Below are 13,997 nucleotides of genomic sequence, written 5' to 3' on the forward strand. Positions count from 1 at the left end.
AAAAGGGGGGGAGTGTGCATGCCCACACCCATAATTCAATGCACCCAGCCCCCCCTGTGCATGCATGTACGTGCCCCTGTGCCCCCCTGTTTTTGGCACGTGATGGCACGGTGGGCCTGGTAGGCCCGTTTTTTCGCCCTCCCCAGGCTCCAGAGGCTTTCTTGGAGCCTGGGGAGGGTGAAAATGGCCTTTCCCCATCCCCCCGGAGGCCCTCCGGAGGCCGGAAATGGCCCGTTTGCCGACTTCCAGTGGGCCTGGAAGGCCCAAAAATCAACTGGCTGGGCAACGCTCGTGTGCCCACCGATATGGCTCCGCGTGCCATCTGTGGCAAGCGTGCCATACATTCGCCATCACAGGCCTACAGAGTTGCCCCTGCATGGCCCCATGGGAGTCTGACAACCAATCAGAATACAAGCTCAAATTCAAAAGCCCAGAGAGGGCATAAAACCAGGGCCCTCTCAGCATCTCTTCCCTCCATCACCGCCCCCACCTCAAACCATGTGGTCCTGTCCATCATTAAAAGCCATCTTTCCAAGCAGTCTCCATGTTTCCAGTGTCTTTCTTCCCCACTTGGAACTGAACCCAGATGGACATTTCTTCCAACAAAGTCAGGTTGGCAGATACAGGGACTAGAACTCACAGTTCCCTGGTTTCTAGCCTGGTGTCTTTAACCATTATACCTAACTGGTTCTGGTAACTCACTACTAGCCATCATACTGGAGGCTTGGCACTTAGCACTAACCAACTTGGTTCTAACATTATAGCTGCTTGTGCATGGCATTTTTTAAAAATCGTAATTTCTATAATTTTCCTCACTTTCTGGGACCACACAAAACCCTGGTACATATATTAGCTAATCAAACTGGGATTCTGCACATGTTAGATTAAAATGTGGCTAGACGGCTTCTGGTTCAATGTGATATCATAAACCTAAAATACAGAAATAGAGGGATTCCTAGTAAGTCAGCAATGTCATTTATTTAGTTTAAGTGATCGTGGTTTGCAAACCATGGCTTGGTTTGATACGGTAGTCCTTGATTTATCACAATTAGAATGAAAATTTCTGTTGCTAAGCCAGGCAGTCGTTAAGTGAGTTGCACCTCATCTAACAAACTTTTCTGCCACAATTAAGTGAATCACTGCAGTTATTAAGGGAATTGTGGTCATTAAGCAAATCCAGCTTCCCCCGTGAAATTTGCTTGTTGGAAGCTTGTTGGGAAGGTTGGAAATGTGCTTGGAAAGCACATTGTAAGCCGCCCTGAGTCTTCGGAGAAGGGCAGCATATAAATCAAATTAAAAAAAAAAAAAATGACAATCATGTGACTCTGGGACATTCCAACCGTCCTAAATACATCCTGGTTGCCAAGTGCCTGGATTTTAATCATATGACTGTGGGAATGATGACAGTGTAAGTACTGGTTCTAAGTCCCTTGTTACAGCACTCTTACCCATATTTTTCAGACTATAAGGTGCACCTAAATTTAGAAGAGGAAAACAACAACAAAAAGTTTTTTCGGGCCTTTTTTCTGCCCTTTCCCAGCCTTTTTTCAGCCTGTTTTTGAGGCTTTCTTGGGCCCATTTTGGGGCCTTTTTTTGACCCATTTTCGAGGCTTTTTTTGGCCCGTTTGGGGGGCTTTTTTCAGCCCATTTTTGAGACTTTTTTCGGCCTGCTTTGGGGGCTTTTTTCAGCCCGTTTTCAAGGCTTTTTTTGGGCCTGTTTTTTTCCAGTCATAAAATCAGGGTTATCTCACTTAAGAATCGCCATTCTGCCCCCAATTCTCTTCAAGGTTGAGAATTTAGACTTATTGCCTTGCTCCTACATGGTGTAATAATTGTTTAAACGATTATTTAAATTTTTCCTTTCATACAGGTAGTCCTCGACTTATGAGCACAATTGAGCCCAGAATTTACGTCACTAAGCAAGTCATTTCTTAAGTGAGTCTTGCCCTATTTTACAACCTTTCTTGCCACAGTTGTTAAGTGAATCACTGCAGTTGTTAAGTTAGTAACACGGTTGTTAAGTGAATCTGGCTTCCCCATTGATTTTGCTTGGCAAAAGTTTGCAAAAGGGGATCACATGACCTTGGGACACACCAACGGTCATAAGTATGAACCAGTTGCCCAGCATCTGAATTTTGATCACATGATCATGGGAATGCTTCAACGGTTGTAAGTGTGAAAAATGTTCATAAATCATTTTTTTTCAGGGCTGTTGTAACTTTGAACGGACACTAAATGAACTGTTGTAAGTCTTGACCATTTTTCACACTTGCGACCATTGCAACTGGTTCATACTTATGACGGTTGCGGTGTCCTGGGGTGATTCACTTTGCAACTGTGGCAAGAAAAGTCGTAAAAGGGGGCAAAAGTAATTTAACAACTGTGTTGCTTAGCAAAAGAAATTTTGGGCTCAGTTGTGGTCATATGTCAAGTAATACCTATAACATTTTCATTTTCAGCCAGGCTTTTGTTTATTTAGGACATTATATGGCCACCCTATATACCATTTAATTATTTGATTTTTATCCTGCTTTTATTACTTTATCAGTAACACAGCAAACATACATTATATTCCTTCCTCCTCCTATTTCCCCCACACAACAACCCTGTGAGGTGGACTGGACTGTGAGAGAGGGATTGGTCTAAAGTACCCAGCCAGCTTTTATGCCTAAGGCGGGACTAGAACTCATCATCTCCTGGTGATTGGTCCAAAGTCAGCCAACCAACTTTCACGCTTAAGGCAGGACTAGAACTCACAGTCTCCTGGTTGATTGGCCCAAAATCACCCAGCCGGTTTTTATGCCTAACATGGAATTACACCAAAGTGGTTCTTGTGAATTTACAGGATCCTGTGGGCTCCCACCTTGCATTAAACTATGGTTTATTTTAACCATGGTTTGTTAAATAAGCCACCTTGGTGGTATTTCTAAACAATGCGAAAGCTATAAACCACAGCTGAATTCACACAACACTCCCACCCACATTCAGGTTTAAAGACACGAATGTCTCTGAATCGCAGTGCAAATTTATTTTCTGTAAGCATTGCTAATTTTAAAATTATCAAAGCTGAACAGAATTATTTTGCTTTATTTCCCTTGAACCACTCTTATTATACTTGCCAGCTTTCCTGGAGGTGAAAAAAAGAAAATTTATTGCCTTTTTTTTTTAAGTTCACTTTTGAGCTACTATACTTCAGCAACAATTATTGAATTTAATGAACCTAAACAGGCACTAGAGGGCAGAATTGTCCTTTTTAAAAAGAATGATAGAGTGGATGAAGAAAAATCGTCTCTTTTCTTTAATAATTAAAGGTGAGGTTTATTTTATTGCTGCCTATCCTACCATTATATCTTTGAAAGGCTACAAGGAAATACACCTTGTATTTAAAATATCCTTAAAATGCTTTCTTCTTTCTCTTTTTTTAACATTACCAAAAGATCATGGAAACAAACAGCGGAAGTCCCAAAGGTGCTTTTTCAAAAGGCAACTAACTGGACTTTGTTTTTCCTTGAAGATGTTTTGCTTCTCATCCAAGAAGCTTCTTCGGTTCAGAACTGAAGAAACTTCTTAGATGAGAAGCAAAACGTCTTCAAGATTAAACAAAGTCCAGTTGCCTTTTGAGAAAAGCACTTTTGGGACAACCATGACCTGAAAGACTGAGAATCTCCATATAGGCAAACAACTTAAATCCATCTATTTCTTCTCACCTTGCTAGGCAAGCTAACTTCAGTGCCAAACGTCCTTAAAGAAAACTTGGTGAGCTGAAGAACTTCTTCTGAAGACAGCACAACCCAGGGAGATGCAAAGAGAGATTAGGGTTATGACCGGGTCCTAAGTCATACAGGGCTACATATGTCATAACAACCTCTTTGCATTTTACCTAGAAACAGACCAGTAGCCAAGAGAGTTGTCTGAACAATCAAACTGTCAGATGTAAATGCCTTATTCTCTATTGTGTAAATAATGTATATATGGGACATCAGGGGTTAACTTATTCTTTGGATTTTAATGTATTCATAATTTACCACTCCCATTCCTGGCTCCACCCCTTGTATATATAAGGAGCCACCCTCACCATTTTCTTGGCTTCTATCTTGAATATTCAGCGAATATAGAATGCCTATTATGATTAAAGAGAAATATATTTAAATCTAATTCTTATTATCTTTATTGAGTCTGATCCTGAAAATATTGCAACAAGCTGGTAGCAGAGGATGGTTAATTGACTCAATAAATAATTAAAAATGTCTAAGAAAGATAGGCCCAACACCAGGGCCTACAGCAAGGAAATAGAAACTGAACAAGAGATGATCAACGAATCCACTAACGCGATTTCGAGAGAATCCGAAGAATACACCACTGAAGAAGAAGAACTGATAAATGAAAATAATGACCAGGAAGAAACCGAAATAGAAAATAACGAACTCAGGTCAGAGATATTGAAGATACTAAAAAGCCAGAAGAACGATGAAAGCCTCATCGCGAACCTCCAAGAAATGCTGAAGAACAACGGAGCAGCGAGAGAGAAAAACGTCGTTAAAGAAAAACCCAAAGATCAAAAAACTGTGAGTGAAATGAATACTGAGAAAGTCGTTGTAAAAAAGAAAAGATGTGATCCCGCGCGAAATTTTGAATGGCAGCCATCTTGGTTTCAACGAACTTCAAAAGAGAATGGAGCAGAGCCAATCAAAACGCTCAGTTCAAAATTTCTGGCGCGAAAAACGCTATCAGACGACGAAAGTGAAAAAGAAGACTCAAACTCTTCAGAAGAACCAGAATCAGAAAGTGAAGACGATTTAACAAAGTCTCAAGTAAAGTCAGCAATGAAAACGCTTTTTGCTGCTTTTGGGCCAAGATTGAAAATTTCCAAAGCACCAACGAAGAAGCAAGAGATCAAACCGACAACTCGAGACCTGCACGCTCCCATCCTGACTTCGAAGGCGACGACACCTGAGCCCAGAGAGCCATGCCGATTCCGTCCTACACCGCAGACCGGATCAAGTGCCAACGCACACGAAAGAAAGAGAAGAGCTGTCGCCACCACCAGAACCCCTAAAACCGAACCAGAGACCGACTCATCTGAAGAGGAGCGGAACGAGAGAGCTGAAATGGAGAGAACCTTCCACGACGACGCCAAGGAAGAAATGAGCAACGCGCATGTGCAAAGCTACGTAGACGGCCCCGAAAGACTTGAACTGGCCAGAGAACCGCGCAGACTCGTTGCGAGCATCCCCATGCCGTTCTGTAATTTCCTGCACTTGCGAGACCACGGACTGCCTCAGGTTGTAAGTAATGGACAAAATAATGTGGGGAACTTACCCAGTGACTTCCCAAAACTTAGAGTTGATGGCATTAATTTACAAGAGTGGTATCAACAGCTTCAGGTTGTCTTTATGAAAGAAAATTTATTATTCTTTATAACTAATCCTCCAAGAAGACCTTGGACTTTAAAAATAGATTGTTTACATCATAGAGCGTTTTTCATAATAATATCTAGCGTGTCTCCTGCAATGTATCATAGCATCAAATCAAACCTAACTGTGTCAGAAATAATTCAATGCATGTTTAATCTATTTCACAGCGATAGCGTAGCTACAACTACAAGAATGTCTAAGGATTTCTTTTCTTCTAGAGTGAAACCAGGGGTTTCTATAAGTGAGCATTTGATATCTCTAAACAAAATAAGAGCTGAGCTGCAATTGAGGGGGGAAGTGATTTCAGATCAAACAATGAAAAGTGTTATTATCAATTCACTTGATCCATCATGGGATAGCTTTATGTCACACTTAGATACTATTAATTTAGGATATTTAACCATAGAAAGTCTATCTAACAAATTGATAGCAGAAGACAATTCAAGAAAAAATCGTTCCAGTAATCAAACTGAACACAAATCTTTTAGGAAAGTAGCTTTCCAAGAAAAATATAATGAAGCCTTTAGATGTCACAATTGTGGGTCCAGGGAACACAGTAGAAGAGACTGTCCCAAAGTCTCAAGGGAGAGACATAGGCCAGAATATAGGAGCAAATACAATTATAGACAGTCTTCCACAGATAGACACAAATATAGAAGCCCACCAAATTACAGAGAAAGTAGAGGGGGTAGAGAAAATTCAAAAGAGAGAAAATCTGGGTCACTAAATGGACTAAACAAACAAGAAAACACCAAAACACAACAAAATGAGAACAATAATTGGCTTATTGATTCTGGTGCAACCAATCACACCACTAACAACAAAAGTATATTATCTTCATTTACAGAAGATAAGTTTGTGATAAAGGTAGCTAATCAAGAAAAGGTTCAAGTATTAGGCAGAGGAAATGTGACCTTGCCTGGTTTAGGTAAAATAGAGGGGGTATTATTAATCCCAGAAATACCTCATAACATACTAAGTGCTATAAAACTAAGCAGAGATTCTGACATCAATATAGTTTTCTCAAAGGGGAAAGCAACTTTAGAGAAGGACAAAACAAATATAGGCACTGTGATGATAAAAGGAGGTCTACCCTATCTGATAACGAAAGAAAGATGGTTACATAACATTGATTCAAATATGGAAGATTGTATTGAAGCAGATGATGAAAATGTTAGTAACAGTGACAATGATGAATGTAAAATACCTCATGATCACAAAAATACACACAATGAGAAGAAACCAAAAATAGGTAAACCAATTCATGATGAGTGTGCTCACATCTTACATAGGAAGTTAGGACATGCAAGCTTTCCTGTAGTTCAAAAAATGACTGAACACGCAGAAGGTGTCAAAATAAAAAATTGTGAAAATTATTTGGAATGCTCAGTATGTAAATCCACCAAACTAAAAACCAGTCCCAGACCAAAAAAATCTAACAGATCAACTAACAATATTTTTGACTTAGTACATATGGATTTAGTTGGTCCATTAACTCCATCAATTACCTATAGAAAACGTTACTTTCTAACAATAGTGGATGATTATAGTCGCTATGGTTTTGTTTACACATTAAAGCACAAGGATGAAACCTTTCAGAAATTTAAGGAATTCTACAAACGCATAGAAACACAACATAATATCAGAATAAAACAAATTATGACAGACAGGGGATGTGAATTCATGTCTAAAGAATTCTCCCAATGGTTAAAGGATAGGGGAATGCTACATTTCACGTCCAATCCATTTTCTGCGTTTCAAAACGGGATTGCAGAGAGAAAGAATTCCACACTACAAACCATGATTAGATGCACATTAGAGGATGCTGGTTTAGGCAAACAATTCTGGTCAGAAGCCCTACATTATTCAAATTACACTCAAAATAGAACCTGGTCCAGTATTGTGAATAAGACACCGTATGAGGTGATGTACAATAGGAAACCTAAATTAGCACACATGCACATATTTGGAGTCACTGCAGATGTGCACATACCTAAGCAGTTGAGGAGAAAGGGAGAAAACGTATCCAGAAGATTAAGATTTATGGGATATGAAACTGGAACCAAAGGGTACAGATTCATTGATAATAATAACAAATTTATAGTCTCCAGAACAGCTGTGTTTCATGAGCAGGCCAATTGGTCTAAATTGCACCTTAATGAGATATTTCCAAATAAATGCAAAGATGCGATATCTTGCGAGGAAGGGACAATAGAAAATCAAAACATTAACAAAAATAAGAACAAAACCAAAACTTGGACAAATAGTCAGCATAAAATAAAGACAGACACATTAACAAAAAAGGAAGCTAGATATTTGCACGACAACCATAGCAAACCTGAAAGAGCTATTAGAAACAATAGAAATCAAATACCAAGTAAATACAAAGATTACATAATGCATATGAATGGAGAACAAATAACACCTAATACATATGAGGAAGTATTAAAACTCCCTCGTGAAGAAAGAGAAAAATGGGAACTAGCTATGAAAAAAGAGATGGAAAGTTTGCAAGGATTAAATGTATTCACTCCTACGATCGCACCTAAGGATAAAACAATTATAGGTACCAGGTGGATTTATAAAATTAAGAACCTAGAAGGAGGCAATACTTTATACAAGGCTAGACTAGTTGCACAAGGTTATGCACAAAAATATCCAGAAGATTATACTGACACATACTCCCCCACGGTGAGGACAGAGAGTGTTAAAACAGCTCTAGTAGTAGCATCTGCACTCAATCTGGACGTATTTCAATATGACATACAGACTGCGTATTTACACGCAAAACTAGATAAGGAAATATATGTAAGAGCACCACATAGTCAATACACTAATAAGAATGAAATTTGGTTATTAAACAAGAGTCTATACGGATTAAAGCAATCTGGCAAGAGATGGTACGATTGCTTGGTAAAAGTACTAAAGACCATGGATTTCAACGCTACCACTGCTGATAACTGTTTCTTTGTAAAAAAGAGTGATGATCACGTTGAATTTGTATTAATTTATGTGGATGATATTTTATATATAGGAAAACACAAAGAGAGCAGAGAAATCTTTGTAAATAAGTTAAACGAACATTTCTCGTTGAAATCTCTAGGTAAAGTGAATAAATACCTTGGTGTACAAATTAACAAAACTAGAAGGGGATTCAAACTTACTCAGAAAGATAAGATCATTGAACTTCTAAACAAATGTAATTTAAACAATGCCAAAACCTGTGACACTCCTATGCAAACTGATTTCCTTAGAAACACTGATGAGTCTTCCCCTGAATTTAAAGATAATACATTTTACAGATCAGTTATAGGCTCACTCCTTTATATATCTAATTGGACCAGACCAGATATTGCATTACCTCTCAATTTATTGTCAAGATATGTTAGCAAACCAACCATGTATCATTGGGAAGCTGTCAAAAGAATTCTAAGATATTTGAAAAGTACATTAGATTTTTGTTTAGTATTAGAACCTAATAATGACAAAGAACCAAAAATTACCTGTTATGCGGATGCAGATTGGGCTGGTGATACATCATGCAGAAAGAGTACTTCTGGTTATATTTTTCTATTGAATGATTGTCCAGTTTACTGGTACACTGGTAAACAAGAACTGGTAGCCACTTCAACCACAGAAGCGGAATATGTTTGTTTATCCAAAGCTGCAAATAACCTTGTATGGTTCAATGACTTGATCTCAGATGTTTGGAAAAAACCTGCATTACCTTTTGTTGTGCATGAAGATAATAAAGCAGCCATTGAAATATCCAGATCCGATGCCATTGGACAAAGGTCCAGGCATATTGATATAAAATTTAAGCACGTGAGACAATTATCTCAAGATGGATTCATCAAAGCAATACATTGTGATACTTCTGAACAATTAGCTGACATATTAACGAAGCCTTTACCTTCTAAACAGCACAAATATTTAACTTCTAAATTGTATGTATTATATTGTCCTGAATCTGAATGTAATTGGTGTTGTATAGCGAACCGGCATTTAGAGGGGGATTTGTCAGATGTAAATGCCTTATTCTCTATTGTGTAAATAATGTATATATGGGACATCAGGGGTTAACTTATTCTTTGGATTTTAATGTATTCATAATTTACCACTCCCATTCCTGGCTCCACCCCTTGTATATATAAGGAGCCACCCTCACCATTTTCTTGGCTTCTATCTTGAATATTCAGCGAATATAGAATGCCTATTATGATTAAAGAGAAATATATTTAAATCTAATTCTTATTATCTTTATTGAGTCTGATCCTGAAAATATTGCAACACAAACTTCCCTGTTTCATATAACCAGGCTGTGTCCTGATGTGGATTCAAGTGGCATTGTGGAGCAACTGAAACTCCAAACATGAAGTGTGTTCCAATATCAGAAAGGGGATATCATAAAGATGATTAAGGGACTGGAGGCTAAGACATACGATGAACGGTTGCAGGAACTGGGCATGGCTAGTCTAGTGAAGAGAAGGACCAGGGGAGACATGAGAGCAGTCTTCCAATATTTGAGGGGCTGCCACAGAGAGGAGGGGGTCAACCTATTTTCCAAAGCACTTGAAGGCCAGACAAGGAATAATGGATGGAAACTGATCAAGGAGAGATTCAACCTAGAAATAAGGAGAACTTTTCTGACAGCGAGAACAATCAACCAGTGGAACAGAAGTTGCCTTCAGAAGTTGTGGGAGCTTCATCACTGGAAGCTTTCAAGAAGAGACTGGACAGCCATCTGTCTGAAGTGGTGTAGGGTTTCCTGCTTGGGCAGGGGGTTGGATTAGATGACTACAAGGTCCCTTCCAACTCTATTGATCTGTTAAGTGTCACCATGGCTGTCTCTGATGTCTGATATCAATATACCGTATTTTCCGGCGTATAAGACGACTGGGCGTATAAGACGACCCCCTACTTTTCCTGTTAAAATATAGGGTTTGGGCTATACTCGCCGTATAAGACTACCCCTCTTCCAACGCACACCAAATAAAAATTAAAAAACATCAGATTTGATTTCAATATGGTAATTTTAATTCAAATGCTTATGACACGCAGGTACTTAGCAGGAAAACTGTCACTTATAAACATAAGGCTGTTTGTCATCAAACATGTCAACATAAAACAGTGCAATTGGATTAAACTTTTCCTAATTCACTCTAAAGCTGAAAGGAAGGATAAGACAATAAACCCATGGGAGCTGTTTTCTAAGCTGTCAACCAAACTGGAACTGATGATGATAGGAGGAAGATAACAAACAATAGAGAGCCAGTGCCGGGCAAGTCCCTGGCGAGTCAGCAATGCCCATCATAACTGCAAGCTATTTTTACAGGTTTTGCTGGCGTGACAGTTTCCCTTTAAAAGCCTTAAAAATCCTCCTGTTCGTCATCTGATATCATAAGTACATTAATGACATCTTGTGATACATTTGTAAGGCAGTTATCATATGGATCTAATTCCGTATCAGATGGTGTGGTCTCAGCTTCGGCTTCCTCTTCATCTTGCCACAAGTAGTCGTCCTCCATACCATCTAATGAATTTGATATGCCACACTTCTTGAAAGACTTGATTACTGTTTCTGCATCAATATCATTCCAGGCTTTTATGACAAACTTGCACAAAACATCCAACTGTGGAGCACGCATGTTTCCTCCTTTTGTGAATGACTTTTCACCGCTAACCATCCACTCATTCCACTGTTCTCAAATGCGATCTTTAAATGGCTTGTTTAGGCACACATCCAGTGGCTGTACCAACGATGTCAATCCTGCAGGAATAACTGCCGCATCTGTGTTTATTCTTGCAAGCCTTTGCTTGGTGCTGGGAGTTAAATGAGCCCCGAACATATCCCACACCAGTAGACTACGTTTTTTAATAAGTCCACCTGGTCGCCTGCTCCATACATTATCAAGCCATAGCTTTACCCCTTCTTCATCCATCCAGCCTTTTTCATTCACATGTACAAAACAACCAACAGGGAACTTTAGTTTCGGCATTGTTTTTCTTTTAAAAATAATCATTGGTCTCAGTTTGGAGCCATCAGCTGTGCATGCTAGTACCACTGTAAAACTGGACTTCTCATGTCCTGTTGTTTTAATTAAAATTGTTTTTTCACCTTTTGGATGGACAGTTTTATTTCCAATCATATCAAAATTCATTGGAGTTTCATCCATATTTCCGATACTACTTAACGCATAGCCATGTTTCTTGCGCTGTTTTATTACATATCGATGGAAACTATTTACTTTGGCATCAAGATCTGCAGGTAATTTTTGTGCAATTTTTGTCTTTTGCCTCAGAACCAAATTATGCCTTTCCAAGAATCTAGTACACCAGGATACAGTGGCCTTAAATCTGTTGCTGTGATCTGGGTTAGATTTGGCCCACTGAAGTACAAACAAACGTATTTCGTGTCACTACATAACCGTTTTGGCGATGCTCATTCACCATGTCTGCTACATGTTTTTCGAGTTCTGGCCAATGTGGGGTGCCTCTTCTTAATGCACACTTACCCCTTGGCATACTCTTTAATGCTTTTACATTTGCTTTCCACCAGCAAGAAGAAAGAAATATGAAGCCAGTTTTAAACTTAAAGTTGTAAACTTTGCCATGGAACATAATAACTGTGCTGCTGCAAGACAATATGGAGTAACAGAAAAGATGGTTCGGGACTGGACTAGACTAGCCATGCCCAGTTCCTGCAACCGTTCATCGTATGTCTTAGCCTCCAGTCCCTTAATCATCTTTATGATATCCCCTTTGTGATATTGGAACACACTTCATGTTTGGAGTTTCAGCTGCTCTACAATGCCACTTGAATCCACATCAGGACACAGCCTGGTTATATGAAACGGGAGTTTGATTGTTCAGACAACTCTCTTGGCTACTGGTCTGTTTCTAGGTAAAATGCAAAGAGGTTGTTATGACATATGTAGCCCTGTATGACTTAGGACCCGGTCATAACCCTAACCTCTCTTTGCATCTCCCTGGGTTGTGCTGTCTTCAGAAGAAGTTCTTCAGCTCACCAAGTTTTCTTTAAGGACGTTTGGCACTGAAGTTGGCTTGCCTAGCAAGGTGAGAAGAAATAGATGGATTTAAGTTGTTTGCCTATATGGAGATTCTCAGTCTTTCAGGTCATGGTTGTCCCAAAAGTGCTTTTCTCAAAAGGCAACCGGACTTTGTTTAATCTTGAAGACGTTTTGCTTCTCATCTAAGAAGTTTCTTCAGTTCTGAACCGAAGAAGCTTCTTGGATGAGAAGCAAAACATCTTCAAGGAAAAAAAGTCCAGTTAGTTGCCTTTTGAAAAAGCACCTTTGGGACTTCCGCTGTTTGTTTCCATGATCTTTTGGTAATGTTAAAAAAAGAGAAAGAAGAAAGCATTTTAAGGATATTTTAAATACAAGGTATATTTCCTTGTAGCCTTTCAAAGATATAATGATAGGATAGGCAGCAATAAAATAAACCTCACCTTTAATTATTAAAGAAAAGAGACGATTTTTCTTCATCCACTCTATCATTCTTTTTAAAAAGGACAATTCTGCCCTCTAGTGCCTGTTTAGGTTCATTAAATTCAATAATTGTTTGAATGGTGCTGGCCGGGCTGGGTCTGGTGCGGCGGGCGGAGATGAAGGAGCAGCCTCGGCGGCGGCAGCAGCAACAATTACAACCGGAAAAGCCGTGGGGAAAGGAGGACGAGGAAGATCTGGCAAGGTGGTGCGAGCGCGCATGGAGCTTCTCATAATGGAGACGCAGAGCCAGGTGTGCAAGGCGCTGGCCCAGGTCGACTGCGGCGCCGCTTTCACCGTGGACTGCTGGGAAAGGAAGGAAGGTGACCCGAATTCCGGGGTAGAGTGGGGATGCGTTCCTTTCTCGTGGGCCGCGCACTGCCTGGCACCTCTTATAGGTTGGAACTAATTCGGAATACAGCTTCCCCTCAATGTTGCCGGCGCTCCCAAAGTGTCATCGGTCAGCGCCAGCAACTCAGATTCGGGTACCCGGCGTATAAGACGACCCCCGACTTTTGAGATGATTTTCCTGGGTTAAAAAGTCGTCTTATACGCTGGAAAATACGGTATTCAGAGACATACTCGATGCATATACACTAGTTCGGTGTGCCCTGCCCATCCAGATACTCTCTCTGCAGGTTGTGAGAACCAGCTTCTTAATATAGCTTGTAGAGTCATTGGTGTTCTCTGAATTTCGTTGCTTATAGATAATCCTCAATTTATGACCAGTCGCTTAGTGACCAAGGTTACAACGGACCCAGAAAAGGGGACTTATGATCCGGCTTCAAAGTTCTGACATCTGCCTCCCCCCCCCAATGGTCACATGGTCGATGTCATCACTTCAAGCTGCATTTACTCTAGTGCTGACATAAGAAGGAGAAGCGGAGACGTCTGGAAAGGGACGTTTGACTTTTCACCTACTTATTTTCCCTGGAGATAATATCCCCTAGGAGATGGGATGGGAGGGGAGAAATTCCTTTGAGCTGGAGCAGTAGATTAGGGGTAGAGTGGCTTGGAAGATGGCCAATGAGTGCAGGGGAGTGGGGAACGGAAAGGGAGGGTTTTGGGTCTGGAA

The sequence above is a fragment of the Pituophis catenifer genome, unplaced genomic scaffold (genome assembly GCF_029215685.1).
Source record: "Pituophis catenifer annectens isolate HBS135680 unplaced genomic scaffold, rPitCat1.0.hap2 SCAF_2, whole genome shotgun sequence".
Taxonomy (NCBI): domain Eukaryota; kingdom Metazoa; phylum Chordata; class Lepidosauria; order Squamata; family Colubridae; genus Pituophis; species Pituophis catenifer.